This window comes from Sphaerodactylus townsendi, linkage group LG05, assembly GCF_021028975.2.
Source record: "Sphaerodactylus townsendi isolate TG3544 linkage group LG05, MPM_Stown_v2.3, whole genome shotgun sequence".
NCBI classification, from domain to species: domain Eukaryota; kingdom Metazoa; phylum Chordata; class Lepidosauria; order Squamata; family Sphaerodactylidae; genus Sphaerodactylus; species Sphaerodactylus townsendi.
In genome coordinates, this window is record NC_059429.1 from 31,247,615 (window position 1) to 31,262,698 (window position 15,084).

A 15,084-nucleotide genomic window follows, 5' to 3' on the forward strand; every position below is an offset into this window, starting at 1 on the left:
GCATCTCCGGGAAGCTTTGTCCCCACACCACACTTGCTGCCTCCGCCCTCGGAGGAACGAGACAATCCATTGAAGGACAAGGCCCGGACCCCGGAAGTGGCCAGGCGGTGGGTCAAAAGGTCGTGATCAACCACATCAAACGCTGCGGTGAGATCTAACAACACCAACAGCGCCGATCCGCCTTGGTCTAGTTGCATACGGAGCGTATCTGTGACAGCGACGAGAACCGTCTCTGTCCCATACCCAGTACGGAAGCCGGACTGGAAGGGGTCAAAGGTCACTATAATGTCCAGCTCCTTGTTGAAGGGCAGTGTTTTGGGACTGTTCCCTGAAATTTTGTTATGCTGCACAACAGGTTTAAAGTCCCTCTTCGCTGACTTCGCCTTTGTGCGGCATTCAATGGCAATCCTGCTGTTACCCCTTCTACTCATTTGTGCAGCCACCTTTTCAAACACATCCATGTTTATGTAGATGCATTTCAGGGTCCTCTTTCCATATCCCAATGAGGTCCCTAGTTTCTGCTTCCCACCATGCAACCCCTGTACCAGGCCCTTTGCTGGAGCTTTCCCCCTGAAAATCCAGCAGTAGTGGCAGATGCAGATGCATTCATTCCAGTCATTGCAGTAGGTGTTTCGCTGTTTCGGACTTCTGCACGGTCGCTATCACACGTTTGCACGTTCACTGCTTCGCTGCTCTGCTCCTCATACCCACGTTTCCATGTAGCCTCTGCTGGCATGAAACAAAAAAAATGGATGCATGTGCATTGCACACAGCCTGCTGCGCTTTGATTGGCTGGAAGGCTCCGCGTCACTCCCTACGGCAGGAAAAACAAATCTAGATTGAAACCCTGATCCTCCCCACCGATCTGGATCCAATGCATGTTTTTTAAAGAGGTGCGCTTTCTTAAAGAGGTGCAGGTTCTTAAAAAACACGCAATCAGGGGAGCGCCAGAACCGGGATGAATCTGTGTTCGGTGATCAAGCAGTGGGGAGTACTTCCTGAAACCTGGGTGTATCACATGAATATCATGCAATTAATTGACCGTGGGGAATCCACCATAGAATCAGAAACTGGGTCTTTTTGGGTTTCAGCACCACACTGGGTTTCTGGGTTTCAGCACCACTGTGCAGCTCCTCCATGCCCTTGCAATTGCTATTTCTGCTGGTGTAGGAGTAGTAGTGGTGTAGTGGTTAAGAGCAGGTGCATTCTAATCTGGAGGCTTATCTAAGGAATTCAGATTAGCCTGTGCACTCCCACACATGCCAGCTGGGTGACCTTAGCCTAGTCACAGTTTTTTGGAGCTCTCCCAGCCCCACCCACCTCACAGGATGTTTGTTGTGAGGGGGGAAGGGCAAGGAAATGGTAAGCCCCTTTGAGTCTCCTACAGGAAAGGGGGATATAAATTCAAACAACTCCTCCTCCTCTTCCTCCTCCTCTTCTTCTTCCTTACACCAGTGGGGTGGGTAAACAAGTCACTGCAGACCCCCCCACTCCCACTACCTGTTGTGCCCCTCACCTGAATTGTGCTCTTAAACTGTCTTGTATGGTGGTAGTGAGCACTAACATCAGTAAGCATGGAGACCCCTTATTGCCTCTTCTTCCTCACTACTACCCCAAATGGCTTCCAGAATACTGTTCCTGGGATATCAGGCATATTGTGAGATATGGGGAAACTCAAGTACAACATTGGATATGGGGAAACTCAGCATCTGGCAAAAATTTATACCTGCCCCCCCCTTCCATCAGCAGAAATTTTTTGCAGGATCCAGTAAGGAGGTTGGGTCTGTATGTGAATATTCTTCTTCTCTTGTAAAATATGGATGCATTACAGGGGAAAATATATGTTAAAAGATGTACAAAAAATCCAGGTGCTATCATGATAGAGCCCATAATTCCCTTCACTGCAGCTTATTTTTTCAGTTAAATTCACATTACAGAAATAACAGATTCTGTAAAAATAAATTCCTAATTCAATGAAATCTGTTCTGATAAATCAGCCAGTGTTCTTTCCCAGTTTTTTTTAAATACATTAAAGATTTTGCAAAATAATAGCCTAAAAATGAATTTATAGTTAGTAACAAAATTTAATAGTAGTCAATTTTCCTTGGTAGTTTTAAGTTTCATGAATAATTTTTATACAATTTCCAGGCAGTGAATGTACATGCAACAATATTAAAATAACTTTTTCGTCATATCCATATCCAGTCCTTATTTTAATCATGTCATTTAGAGTCTTGTTACATCTTCCCCTCTGATAAAGATTCTACTATGTTTTTTGATCATGTTCAAGAAAACAGGTCAGTTTTTTAATGACAGTAGGCAGTATGGTGGACTGCAATATTTGTGATGTATGTGGACTCATTTTTTAAAATACTGTTTTTAAATTCTGACAGACTTTGTGTTTTTGGGAGCTACTTTCATTTTTTTTCCATTTCATTTCATTGAAGTAAGCCGGTGGAGCAATGGAAACTGCTCGCATGGATCTGTGCGGGCAGTCCCGACACTGCTGCTGCTGCAGGGGCGGCTCTGCACAGAACCGCCTCTGCTGTGTGACAGGAACTTACCTTGCCTTGTATGCAGCTTGGGGCAGCTGCAAAGACATGCCCACGCTGCCCTCCAACCTCCAGAGGTCAGAAGGCAGCACGGGCATGTCTTTGCAGCCTTCCCGAGCTGCACACAGAAGGCAAGGTAAGTTCCTGTTTCACAGCACAGGGGCCAAAAGTGGTGCCCTCTTGCCGGTGCAGTTCACACTGTGCCAGCAGGAAGATGCCGCTTTTGGAAAACCTCACTCCATGAGCAAGGTTTAAAAGCGGCATATTTGTGCAACTTGGGGCCGATGCAGCAGCACCAGCTGTGTGAACAGCTCCCCAGGGACAGCGTTTTTGTCATCCCTATTTGGATTTTGTATTCCGCTCGTGTGGAAAGGACTCAAGATTAGAAGACATGATGCAAACGTTTTGAATAAATAAAATCTCTGTAACATCTTGGGCCAACCTTACACACAATGTACACAACAAGAAAATAAAGTGAGCCAGTCCCTAATGCTCCTTAGTTATAGCAAGTGGCAGGAAAAAAAACTTGAGTGGTTCTGTCACACCTCACTGGAAGTCTGAGTGTTCTCTTCTCTCTACTATTTTGCATTAAGCAGGCAATAGCAGTCCCTGGGTTGGTATTGTAACACTTTAGCAGCTCTTTCCAAAACTAATGAAGCTTGTGTCTATTCAGAGCAGCCCAAATGGAAGTCCCAGAACTGCATTTACAACACTTATGCAACACAAATTGATAACAAGGAGGATTTGGTCTGAGTTCATCAGCCTCCCCTTTGTTGCATAGGGATTGTACTATATCAAGTCTGGTGAGGAAGAAAATGTCCAGTTTTCTAAATGTGCTCTGCAGATGACATTTCCAGGCACTGATGGCAAAAAAGTGAAACCTCTCAAAAGTTTGTTGTGTTTTATATGCAAAAGAATATATCAGAGAACCATCTCTTAACTGGTGAAAACCAGTGCATGCCATTCTTAGTGGAGTTGCATCATTTTGTAGACCTAAATATAAAAATACATATTATTTAGGCAAATACAAAATCCTGAAGAGAAATTTCAGTGTGGAATCCGTTATCAGGTAGGATGGAAAGGTTTCTGTGGGTTTCTATGAGCGGAGGTTTCATCTGCCTATTCTGGTGAATTCTTGTCCTATTTGGATTGGTGTGCTTGATATTTTAACATTAGACAGCACCAGCATGCTTATTTTTCCCGAGGCATGGGGATGAATTATGAGGCAGAGGGGTCCTGAGATTTCAGGCTGTTGTTGCGGACTGCATTGTTTAAAAACTTTTAAAACATGCAAACAAACAAAACAAGCAATCTAGTGCACAGAGTGAAGTTTTCCTCAGTTTTGGTCCTGCTTGCTTTATTCATGTAGGCTCCACCTGAAGTTTGAAATGATACAATCCTAAAAACTTGGTTCTATTAGTGATACCACCCAAATTTAGTAAACTCAGAATGCAATCTTTTGTGGTTGTGGAGGAGCCAAAGATCACCCAGGATTCCCCAGAAGGAATGGTATTTCCTTAGGCACAGGGCAGCACTGGCAGGCTTTCTGTGTGATGAAGTTTGGTCTGTCTCTATTTTCTGTTGGCTTGGGCTAACGAGTGGAGATGGCCCTACTTCTTACCAAAATTAAGTGTGTAGATGATGAAATTATAGCCTCTGACACTGCTGAGTCTCCTCCTTCCCTCCCGCCCACATAAGCAAAACAGAATGGCTGCCAGAGTTTCCAGCTTCCCCTAATCCCTTTCTTACTCTTCTGTAATAAAAAGGACAATCTAATGGTGGAGGTGGGTGCTATAGAAACACTGCTGTAAAGTAACCTAATATGAATAAGAGGTTTACAGCCCAATTCAGAGGCTGCACAAGCTACAGATGGCATTGCTGCTGCATCACCTCCAGAGGGCTTCTAGGTGGTGCAAAGAGGCAGCAAATATCAGGAAAACTCCATCTGCTTGAATGCTTTCCATTGCCCAAAATGGAGCTTTTGGGTGGCATAAGTCTGAGGGCTACACTGGGATTGCTCCTGGGTTGAAAGTCCAGTGGAAGCCAATTAAAGTCAGTTCTATCCCCAGGAATGCCCCTATCCCAACCTCAGCTGCACCGGTATCCAGATTTAGGCCGGCACAGCTCTGCAGGGTGCAGGCTTTTATGGGTTGGGTGCCTTGGAACTCCACAACATCTTCCTGCCTCCCTGTTTGCCCTTACCACCTGCATAATTACCACATATGCCACTGAGGAGGGCAAACATGCCAGTACAGCCCCCCACCAGCTCCAAAAGTCAATTCTCTCCCTCCCCATCTCTCTCTCTCTCTCTCTCTCTCACACACACACACACACACACAGAGAGAGAGAGAGAGAGAGAGAGAGAGAGAGAGAGAGACTGAGCTGCCCATCTTTGTTTTACTTAAGCTGATTTAAAAAACCTCCCTTACAAAGTTTTAAGAGAACTGAATAATCAGTGGCCACTGGTTCTTGTTATAAGGTTTCTGAGACCTGAAATCTCTTTTGGTTATCTTATGGATTTATTATGAATAAAATTATAAGTTGTGAGGTGTTCAGATATGTTTTTCAGAGACATTTTTATTAGATGGGAATGCTTTTGGGGGCATAGTGTAAGGAACCTCAAAGGACTCGAAACAAAGTAACTGAGTTCAGTACGTTTATTTCATAAACTTCAATGATTGCAATACACAGAACACGGATTCTGACTTTCCCGGGCTTAAGGTGTCGCTTTTACGGAACCTTCAGCCACCTCCCCCAAACGTCCCAGCAGAATTCCCACGACAGAACAGAAACAAGCTTCAAACACACAAGATAATCACAGCAAGGTTAAGGCCACAACCACCCCGGGCACGAAGCCCAGAACGAGGAATGCGCCAAGGCCAGGCAGAAAGAGCAGAAACTAACCCCCACCCTTACACTGGCCTCCACCACGAAAGCCCCTCCCCTGGTTTATGAGGGAAAGCCTTTATGAAAAGCAGCGCAATCAAAGGGGGCCAATATTTTCAACATACACCCATTTATTATCGCCTGAGGGATATCCCACCCAGGAAACCAAATATTGCAAATGCTCTATGTGATGTAACGAGAATCCAGAATAGCCGATTTTCAGAGTGTTTGTGGCCATCAACGATCACCGGCAGGGGAACCTCCGCGGTCGCGTACAAACATCTGGAATCTGGAGCCCACTTGAGTAAGCTTAGAATGAAATACAGGGTGAATATTACTGAGAGAATTGGGCAATTCTAACCGAAAGAAGTCAGCATCGCTGATCACCTGGGTGATCCAAACGGGCCTATGAATTTCTTTTGCCTAGCTTGGAATATTTATGCACATCCCTAAGGTTTTGGTAGACAAATAAACCCACGCCTCTACACTTGCAGAGGAAAATCCATTCTATGTTTGTCCGCTTTGTCTTTTTTTGGGCTTCCTGGCGCTTACAGTGAGGAAGAAACGGATTTCCAGCCTTCAGCTAGAGACCGGATCCAGCTCACCAAAGTCAGGGGGTTGGAGTGCATGATCGGGGAGCTAGGGTAACGGGGAAACGAATCCACCCGAGACCACTTCAAACGGAGTTTTATTGGTGCTGCTGTGAACCGCTTGTTGTGCAGGCATACTACCGGCTTAAGGGAAGAAGCTCCGGCCCAGTTATCCTGATGATAGTTGGTGTAGCAACGTAGGTACTGCTCTGCTGCTCTGTTGGTCCGGCTCGGTCTGGCCGCCACTTTGCATCGCGGTGTAATGGGCAGCCAGTTAAGCCAGCCGAGGCCGCTCCCTAACAACTCCAGGGACGCTTTTCCAAAACTTAGATATGAACTGTGGGCCCCTGTCGGAGATCACTCTCCTCGCCGGCATGAGTGCAAACGATATGTTGAATAAACAATTTGGCCAATTTAGGCCGAGGGAATGGTGGAACATGGAACTAAGGCGCTTCTGTTTGGAAAAAAAAGAGGTCCACCACCACCCAAAGTACTGTATTAGCATGGCTTTTGGGGAGATCTGTGATGAAATCCATGGAAATCACTTGCCACGGCCGGAGCCGGGGATGGGGCGAGGTAATCCGCGGCGCTTACCAGGGATGGCCTTAGCCTCGACGCATGTCGACACCCTTTATGTATGCCTTCAATCGTCCTTTATGCGCATGGTGCGCCACCAAAACTGCCTCCTCTAAGTAGGTGAAGCGCTTTCAAAAAAATCCAAAGTGTCCCGCTTTGTCGAAGCGCCATGACCGCCAGTAGAACCTGCTTACGAGGGGCCGGTGGATCGCACTCAGCAGTCACCCCATCTCCAAACTCCCCTTGCAACTGCAGGAGGGGGTCAGATTCCTCTTCGAACCTCCTGTCGTCCCCGCTTCCTCCAGGTGACGTGTAGGAAACGGAGGTACAACGCCCAGGACCTTCATGGGGAATGTTTTGGGGCGAACTGTCTGGGATCGGGTTAAGCAGCCAAGCCCAATTGAGAAGATGTGAGAACAGTGCCAGGCATGGCGCCAGAAGGAAGTGTCCGGCCCCCTTTGGGAGAGGCGGACAGGGCCAGCTAATTTGTTGCTATTACCAGGGAAAAAATGGACAGTGAAGTTGAATCTGGGAGAAAAGTCCGCCCCATCTTAATTGTTTGGCACATTTTGAGTGGAGTAGACAAAGCTGCCAACTTTTTATGATCCGACGCCTTCTGTTTAAAGGGGTGGTGGTGTATTTGGATGACGTTCTAATATATTCCCAAACGATGGAAGAGCATGAACGTTTGGTAAGGGCATTCCAGCCAATGCCGCCACGTAGACAAAGCCTCCTTAATGGCTGCCGTTTCTTTATCCCCAACCGTCCAGTTGAGTTCAGGGTCGGACAGTTTTTTTGATAAATAAGCACACGGTAATGAAGTTTGTTATCTTAATTTTTCTGCAAGAGTGCTGCTCCTAGGTTTATCCGGCTACTGACATGCAATGCGCATGAAAGGCAAAGTGGGATCTGGGTGTTTCAAAATGGGTTCGGTAGTAAAAGCTGTCTGAAGAGCCTGAAACTATTTTTGACAATCAGGGGACCAGGGGAGGGGAGCCCTGGGTTTCGATGCCTGGGGTCCCTTTCCTTTGGTACGCAGTAAGTCTGTGAGTGGTAGAGCAAGCTTAGCAAATTGGGGAATAAAATCTCGATAAAAGTTCACAAAACCTAGAAACGATTGAAGTTCCTTACGGATGGTGGGTATCGCCAATTCACTCACAGCTGCAACTTTTGCCTCGATCCATCTCCAGCCCTCTGAGAGATCCATACCCTAATAGTCATAGGTGGAGCCCTTCCTAGATAGCCATCCACTTTATCAGTTTCTACCAGCATGGCCAATTGGCCATGCTGTCAGAGGCTGATGGGAATTGTAGTTCCTGAACATCTGGAGAGCCTCAGGTTCCCTACCCCTGCCCTAGGTAATCCATGGAGGTTTGGTGGAAAGCACATTTGGACAGTTTTGCGAAGAGGGAGTTATCGAAAGCAGACATTGCAACACAGCCCCTGACCAAGCCGCTCATGCTCTTCCATCATTTGGGAATATATTAGAACGCCATCCAAATACACCACCACCCCTTTAAACAGAAAAAATCTTGTAGAACGCCGCTGATAAGTGATATGGAAAGCCCCTGGGGCTCGGATAATCCGGAATGGCATTACAAGATATTCATACTGGCCAAATTTGGTATTAAATGCTGTTAAATGCTCAAACCCTCAGCAATTGCATCGTAATAATCCTCCCTCAGATCCAGTTTGGTAAAAATACTTCCTTTCCCCAAGGCATCGAAAGCAGGTCCTTGATGAGGGGCAAGGGTATTTATTTGACAGCAAAACAGCGCTTTTGAGACCACGATAATCAGTGCACAGACGAGGGTTCCATCTTTTTTTTCACAAACAAAACGGGTGCCGCGGGTGCTCTTGGTGGCTCGGGCTAATGAAACCGCAAGCCAGATTCTTATCGAGAAAGGCTCAAGTTCCTTCTCCTCGGGTTGGGCTCATCCGGATATATTCTACCCTTTTTGGGAGTTGTGCCCCTGGGACCAAGAGGATTTTACAGTCTGTGTCCCTATGGGGGGGAGTTGATTGCACTCCTGTTCACGTTGCAGTCTATCCCGTTCTCTACGTTGCAGTTCCGCCTCGACTACTCCTTGGTTTTCCAGCACTTTAAGGCATTCATGGCGAGCGCTGGAGCTCGAAGTCTGGAGTGTTCTAGGACTCGATCACGGGAAGTGAGGTCTTTGAGGAACTGGTCTCTCAGGACATCCTTCTCGCGGAAAGTTCCGGCTTCCATGGCTCGGCGCTGCTGTTCACGCTCTTGTTCTAAGGCCGCGCCTTTTTTCGAGCCATCCGCCTCTGCTCCCCAGTCCCGCTTTGGTTCTCTTCTTCAAGAGCCTCCATCTGTTCCCAAAGATCCAAACCGGGGACGCTTCGCATCCGCGGCAGGTAGAGCGTAGCCCCATCAACTCAGATCTGAGGCGGCACCGCTAAGGGGCATGGCCGCCAGCTTCCTCGGTGATCCGATAAGTCCGGAGGGTCACAGGTACGGGCATCTTCTGCTAAAATGAGCCTGAGTCTGGAAGTTTTAGGTAACTCCAACACTTCCTCCTCAGAGTCCTGGGTCGTTGGGGGCTGAAAGCCTTCGGCGCACTCCAGTGCTCTGCCAGTGATCTTCGGGAGGGGATCCTCGAGGTATTGATCCAGGAATCTTGCCAGGACTCTTCTGTGTCCCCGCGGATGGTTGATACCCCGATTCTCCTCAACCCGGCCGTGATCACCGGGTTTGTAATCCATATGCTGGCGGGTGGTGAAATGTTGCCCAGGGGTGCGACCATCGATCGTAGAAATCCTGACGCACTTCCAGGTGGTCAGTCAAAACCGCGGCGCCGAGCCATCAGGGGGCTTCTTCCACTTGCTCATGCAGTTGGAGGAAGGCTAAGCTCCGGCTGAGCTGAGGCTTAGAGAGGGTCACCAGGGAGACGGGTTCCACTGGCTCCTCCAGAGAGACCGCTAGTGGAAGGGAAGATATGGAGCCCTCTTTGGGGGCTACCACAGTCTTGCCGCCTTCCAAGTGCGATGAACTCTCGGTGTTCAATCCCTGCATGTCATTGGGCATCAGGGATCCACAAAACGGATGGAAAATGGTAGTGAATCAAAATCAATCCGAAGATAGAGAAGTGAGAATCCGCATAATGTAAGGAACCTCAAAGGACTCGAAACAAAGTAACTGAGTTCAGTACGTTTATTTCATAAACTTCAATGATCACAATACACAGAACACGGATTCTGACTTTCCCGGGCTTAAGGTGTTGCTTTTACGGAACCTTCAGCCACCTCCCCCAAACGTCCCAGCAGAATTCCCACGACAGAACAGAAACAAGCTTCAAACACACAAGATAATCACAGCAAGGTTAAGGCCACAACCACCCCGGGCACGAAGCCCAGAACGAGGAATGCGCCAAGGCCAGGCAGAAAGAGCAGAAACTAACCCCCACCCTTACACATAGGTTATAGGCTTGTTTTTCAGAAATTGTTTACTAAAACGGATGCTTAGAGCTCGCAAGAAAAGAGGAAGTGGTGTGCCTGCATGCAAGAAAAGAGGAAGTGGCACTATCATGTGGGGATCGCTTACGGGTACACTGGTATAAAAATACTGTTAACTGGACATAACCGTTGTTCTAGCTGGAAATAACCATTGCTTAATTACCTGTTGCTTTAACTGCTGAAACTAACAGAAAAACAAGTATAGGGGGTTTTCGGGGTGGGCTTAATGAGATCATTGTACTGCATTTTGATAGGAAGATTGTGAGCCTTGGGCCAGCCTAGAGGGCCTTGTGGCATCTTGGGATTGGTCCAAGAGACAGAGAGGGATGCTTTAAATTGAGCTGCACTGCGATGCAGACTTCAGGGAGCCACACCTTGGTTCCCTCCACCTCTGCAGAAGTGTACCTAAATAAACTGCTTACTGCTGAATGCTGCGTTTGTGAGTATTAATTTGGAATATTTGACAATGCTCCATAACAATTTGGTGTTAGAAGTGGGATAGTGGTGCCCGTTTGGGCCAGAGGGGTTCGACCCCTCTTGACCGAAGAGAAAAAGGAGCGACTCGTGTGGGAACAGGGAGGCGCCCCGGCCTTCATTTGGTTCGGCCCGCTTCCCACGATAGTCCCTCCGTTTCTCCACGTCAAGAGCCCCAGCACAGCAGCAGTAACCAGTCGCCAGCAGTGGCCATTGAAAGACGTCGTCTGACTGGGTGAGTTACCATTATCCTCCAAAGTCCCTATATTAAGAAGATGGGCAATAGGGTGGGAGGCAAGGGAAAGGCCAAGGGAAAGGCCAAAGGGAAAAAGGAAGGGATTCTCGAGGGAGACGTCCCACCTGCAAAGCCTGAGAAGAAGCAGGTAGAGATCCCGGAGAACAGTCCACTAGGCCAGGTACTCAGGACGTGGGAGGCCATAGAAGGGACTGTAAACCTCCAAAGGAATTCAATGGTAAAGCTCTGTACAGATGTCATGGTGCAGACAGTAAGAGAAGTTATAAAGACTGGTCAGTCAGCCCAACGAATGGTAGGGCCTGTGCGAAATGATAGATAGGATAAGAGAGGAGGCCACACAGGATGGATGGGAAGGAAACAAGAGGTTCCTCCCATCTCCGGGTGGATGGGGAGGAAACAAGAGGTTCTTCCCTTCTCCCCCGGGTGAGACATGGCGGCTACAGACAGAGGGAGAAGCCCTCGGTTGCCCCGTGATGTCTGCGCCATCTGTGGTCAGGTTGGGCATGTTACTATATTCACTGATTCCAAATATGTATGTGGGGTGACCCATGTGTTTGGACGAATCTGGAAGGAAAGAGGGCTTTTGAGTGCCAAGGGAAAGACGGTAGTGCACAAGTGTTGGAGGCTCTCCAGGGACCTGCTCAAGTGAGGGGTCACCAGAAAGGGGATGACCATGGAGGCCATTGGGAATAGGTATGCTGATGAAGCGGCTAAACAGGCAGCTATGGAAAAGGAGCCCCTTGAGTCTGTGTTGGCTACCCTAGTACCGGTGGGGAAGGGAGTAGATGCCCCACTGGTATATACGCAAAAGGAAGAGGAACTTGCAGATAGGCAAGGAGCCAGTCAGGATAAAGGTCGCCTGGTCCTGCCAGATGGAAGGATTTGGCTTCCAGAGGGAATGGCAAGGGAAGTCCTAAAGGCATTGCAGAAGGAGCCCTACTGAAGCGGTTTTGGCACTTCTTCAGCAGGTCCTGCAAGAGAAAAATAAGTTAACTTCCTCAGACAATCGAGGAATGTAATTTCAGCTGCCACAATTTCATGAAGCCATCCTGAACCCAGAGGGTTTTGTTGAGCAGTTGGAAGGCCCCTTAGGGCCATTCCTTTTTTCACTTCTCCACTTATGTATACAATTGAAATGGTTGACCAGTACATGGGTGAGAAACATCTGGAGAAGTGAGGATCACGGTTTTGTGTTTTATGTTTTATGTCTTATGTTTTGGAGGGATAGGTTATGCGACCTCCAGAGGGTTTTTTTATTATTATAAAGAAATTGTTAAGCAGGAGTTAGTTTTGTAAAATGAACTGAGTACCAACCCAGCCAAGCTGTGGTCATGGTCATGGAGGGGGAAGTTTGTAGGCAGTTGTCGAACAGGGAATTGGTTGACCAGAATGTGGTTACAGCAAGAAGATTATGGGGCGTGGAAGCCCAAGCTAGAAGGCTGGGAAGGCAGGGAGAACTGTGTAAAGAAAGATACAAAAGACTGAGGATCTACTGAACAAGCCGCTACAGGACTTGGTTCATGAAGCGTAGACAGTAATGGTGAGGCGGGAAGAGGAAAAGGAAAAGAAAGGTGGTGGAAAAAAGATGGTTATAAGGATCAGCCAAATTCACCGAGGGAAAGCCCGGGGTGGGTATTAAGGAAGAGGCAGAGGTGCAGAAGGGTGATGAGTATGAAAGGGAGAGGAACAGGGCAGCTGTTTTTGCCAATGAGGGAAACTTTTGTAAGCCTATGAGGCTTTCTGACTGAAAAGGGTGGATATTGGGATGAAAGTTTCTGTGAAATGTAAAAAAAATATAACATGTCAGCTTTGGGGATTGAAATCAAGGATTGTTATTAGGGCATGAGTTGCTGGTTTGTGTGTTTTTGTTTTGTTTGCCTAAGATAGAATTATGAACAGTTTCCTCTGATAAAATAGGGATTATCAGTTTCTCGCCATTCCGCAGCATGGCCAATTGGCCATGCTGGCAGGGGCTGATGGGAATTGTAGTTCCTGAACATCTGGAGAGCCGCAGGTTCCCTACCCCTGGCCTAAGAGGAGGCTCTTAGGTAAACTAAAAAAGGAATCTCAAAAGGTTTGGGGTGAGGTTGGTTTCAAGGTAATGATTTGGGAACGTGAGCTATGAGAAGTTCCTTTCACCTTTGCCATGTGTGCTGAGAGGGATAAGGTTTTTCTTCTCCGAAGAAGAAAGCACTTTTTGAAACTGTATTAAAACACTTGGCCTCCTTATGAATTGCAAAAAAGGGGGGGGTGTCATTGGTCTCCTGAATGTTCATTTGGTTGCAATTTGTGAAATTGAGGGTTTTTTGTTTTGTTTTATGCAATGTATGCAATGAGAAATAATCTTCTTTATGAGACAATATGTGTTATTTGAATACAATGATAACAACTGTAAGTGGCAGAATTTTTTTTAAGAAGGGAAAGCCTTGATCTGAATTATCAGTCAAGCCTCCTTTCAGTAAATTGGGAAGGGCTGGGTGTGGAGGTAAAGCAATGTTTAGCGTGCACAAGGGCCTTTTCACCTGTGGAGGATTGCTTCATCGCCACCTCACAGCTTAAAAGGAAAGACTGGGTAAATTTTCTGGTAAAAGGTAGACACTGCAGGGTTGGAGTATGGTTGGGTTAAAGGTACGCTTGAGAAAAGTAAGTGGTCAAAGGGGACCATGGGAAACCAACCAGTGAAGCCAGAGGGGCTTACTCCATTGCAATGTGTATTGAAATACAGGAAAGACTTGGGATTTTCTTCTTTGAAAAAGAAAATACTTTCTAAACTGTATAAAGAAAAAACTTGGCCGCTTCATGTTCTGGAAGGGGGGAATTTATTGGCCTTCTGAAGGGTCTTTTGATTGCAATGTAATTCTTAAAATGAATACTTTTTGTCGACAGACATATAAGTATACAGAACAGAATTATCTGGCATGTTTTTATGCATTGATAAATAATCCTCTGTATGTAAAAAAAATGTGTGATATCTACTTGTGATGATAAAAGCAAAATTGTAACTCAGAATTTGACCTCACATGCTCCAGAATGGGTTCAGGTTGAGGGAGAGGGGGAGGTTGAGTTGGGAGGGAAAGGGTGTTTAAGCCCCCATGTCATCCCAACAGTTTCTCCAGCTTTGCCAACGTCTGACTCGGGTATTTTAACACGTCTGTGGCAGCTAAGGCGATGAGGAACCAAAAGCTCTATCAGCTTTTATGTGAAGATCCTGAAATGCATCTGAAGAAGGCAAATGATTGAAATCCAGCAACTATGCTGCCTGGAAAAGGAATTCTGCAACATGGATGTGTGAAAGGTATGAAGAAAGTGCATTCTGTCAGTTCAAGCCAACGTGCCATCCCTATGCCTAACCCTGATTGTAATTTGTCCCAGATGAAAGCAGCAGCTGTGGGAAACAGGATATAAAATTGGCTATAACATTGTGACTATGTCTAAAGCTGTTGTGCAAACCGTCAGCAAGCGTTTCCGCCCAGACAGCAGAGTCTAAAGCTCTACACAGAGCACTGTGGCTGGCCGAAGGTCACAGTAACTGTGCTTTTTATGACGCATGTGCAAAGACAAATGTGGGACTATCATGACATGCTGGATCAACGTGCCAATTCTTGGAAGCAGACCGGAAGCCAAAAGATGTGCTCCTACATAAAATCAATGAAGGTAACTCACCAGAGGTAAGAAGAGATTCCTTGACAGTTGCTGCTGTGGATGCAGAAGCACAGAAGGCAACAGAATCAGAAGTTGCTGTATTGCCTTGTAGTTTGCTTAACAGGACAACCTGTTGCTGTCAAACAGAGATGTTTGGGAATCAATTGAAAGCTACGAATTCCTAGAATTCCACATGTGGAATAGTCTGAAGAGACTTGTGAGCAAATTTTACCAGGAGGCAAGTCTGCAAGGGACTGATTCTCCTCTGATAGCTTTGTTTTACACCAACCTTCTCAGGAACTCAGGGTTTAGTTCTTTTGAATTGATCAACGGTAAAATTTGGAGCATGGGACTGAATTCCGATTCTGAGAATAGAGAGTGTGTATAAACATTAATCAGTTTTTGTCAAAACATGTATTGCTGTGGAGTGGTGTGTTTTCTTGTGTTCTCTTTTCAGGTACATGCAGAAAAGTTTACCTCCTGAAGTAGACATCAGAACCACAAATGCAACATGGAAGGTGGGGAGATCGGATCCAAAATGCAAGAAGAAAATAAATCATTCATCAAGCGAGAGACTATTTCCCAATGGGCAGGGAAACCACTGGGAGAAGTGTGTTTCATTACAAAG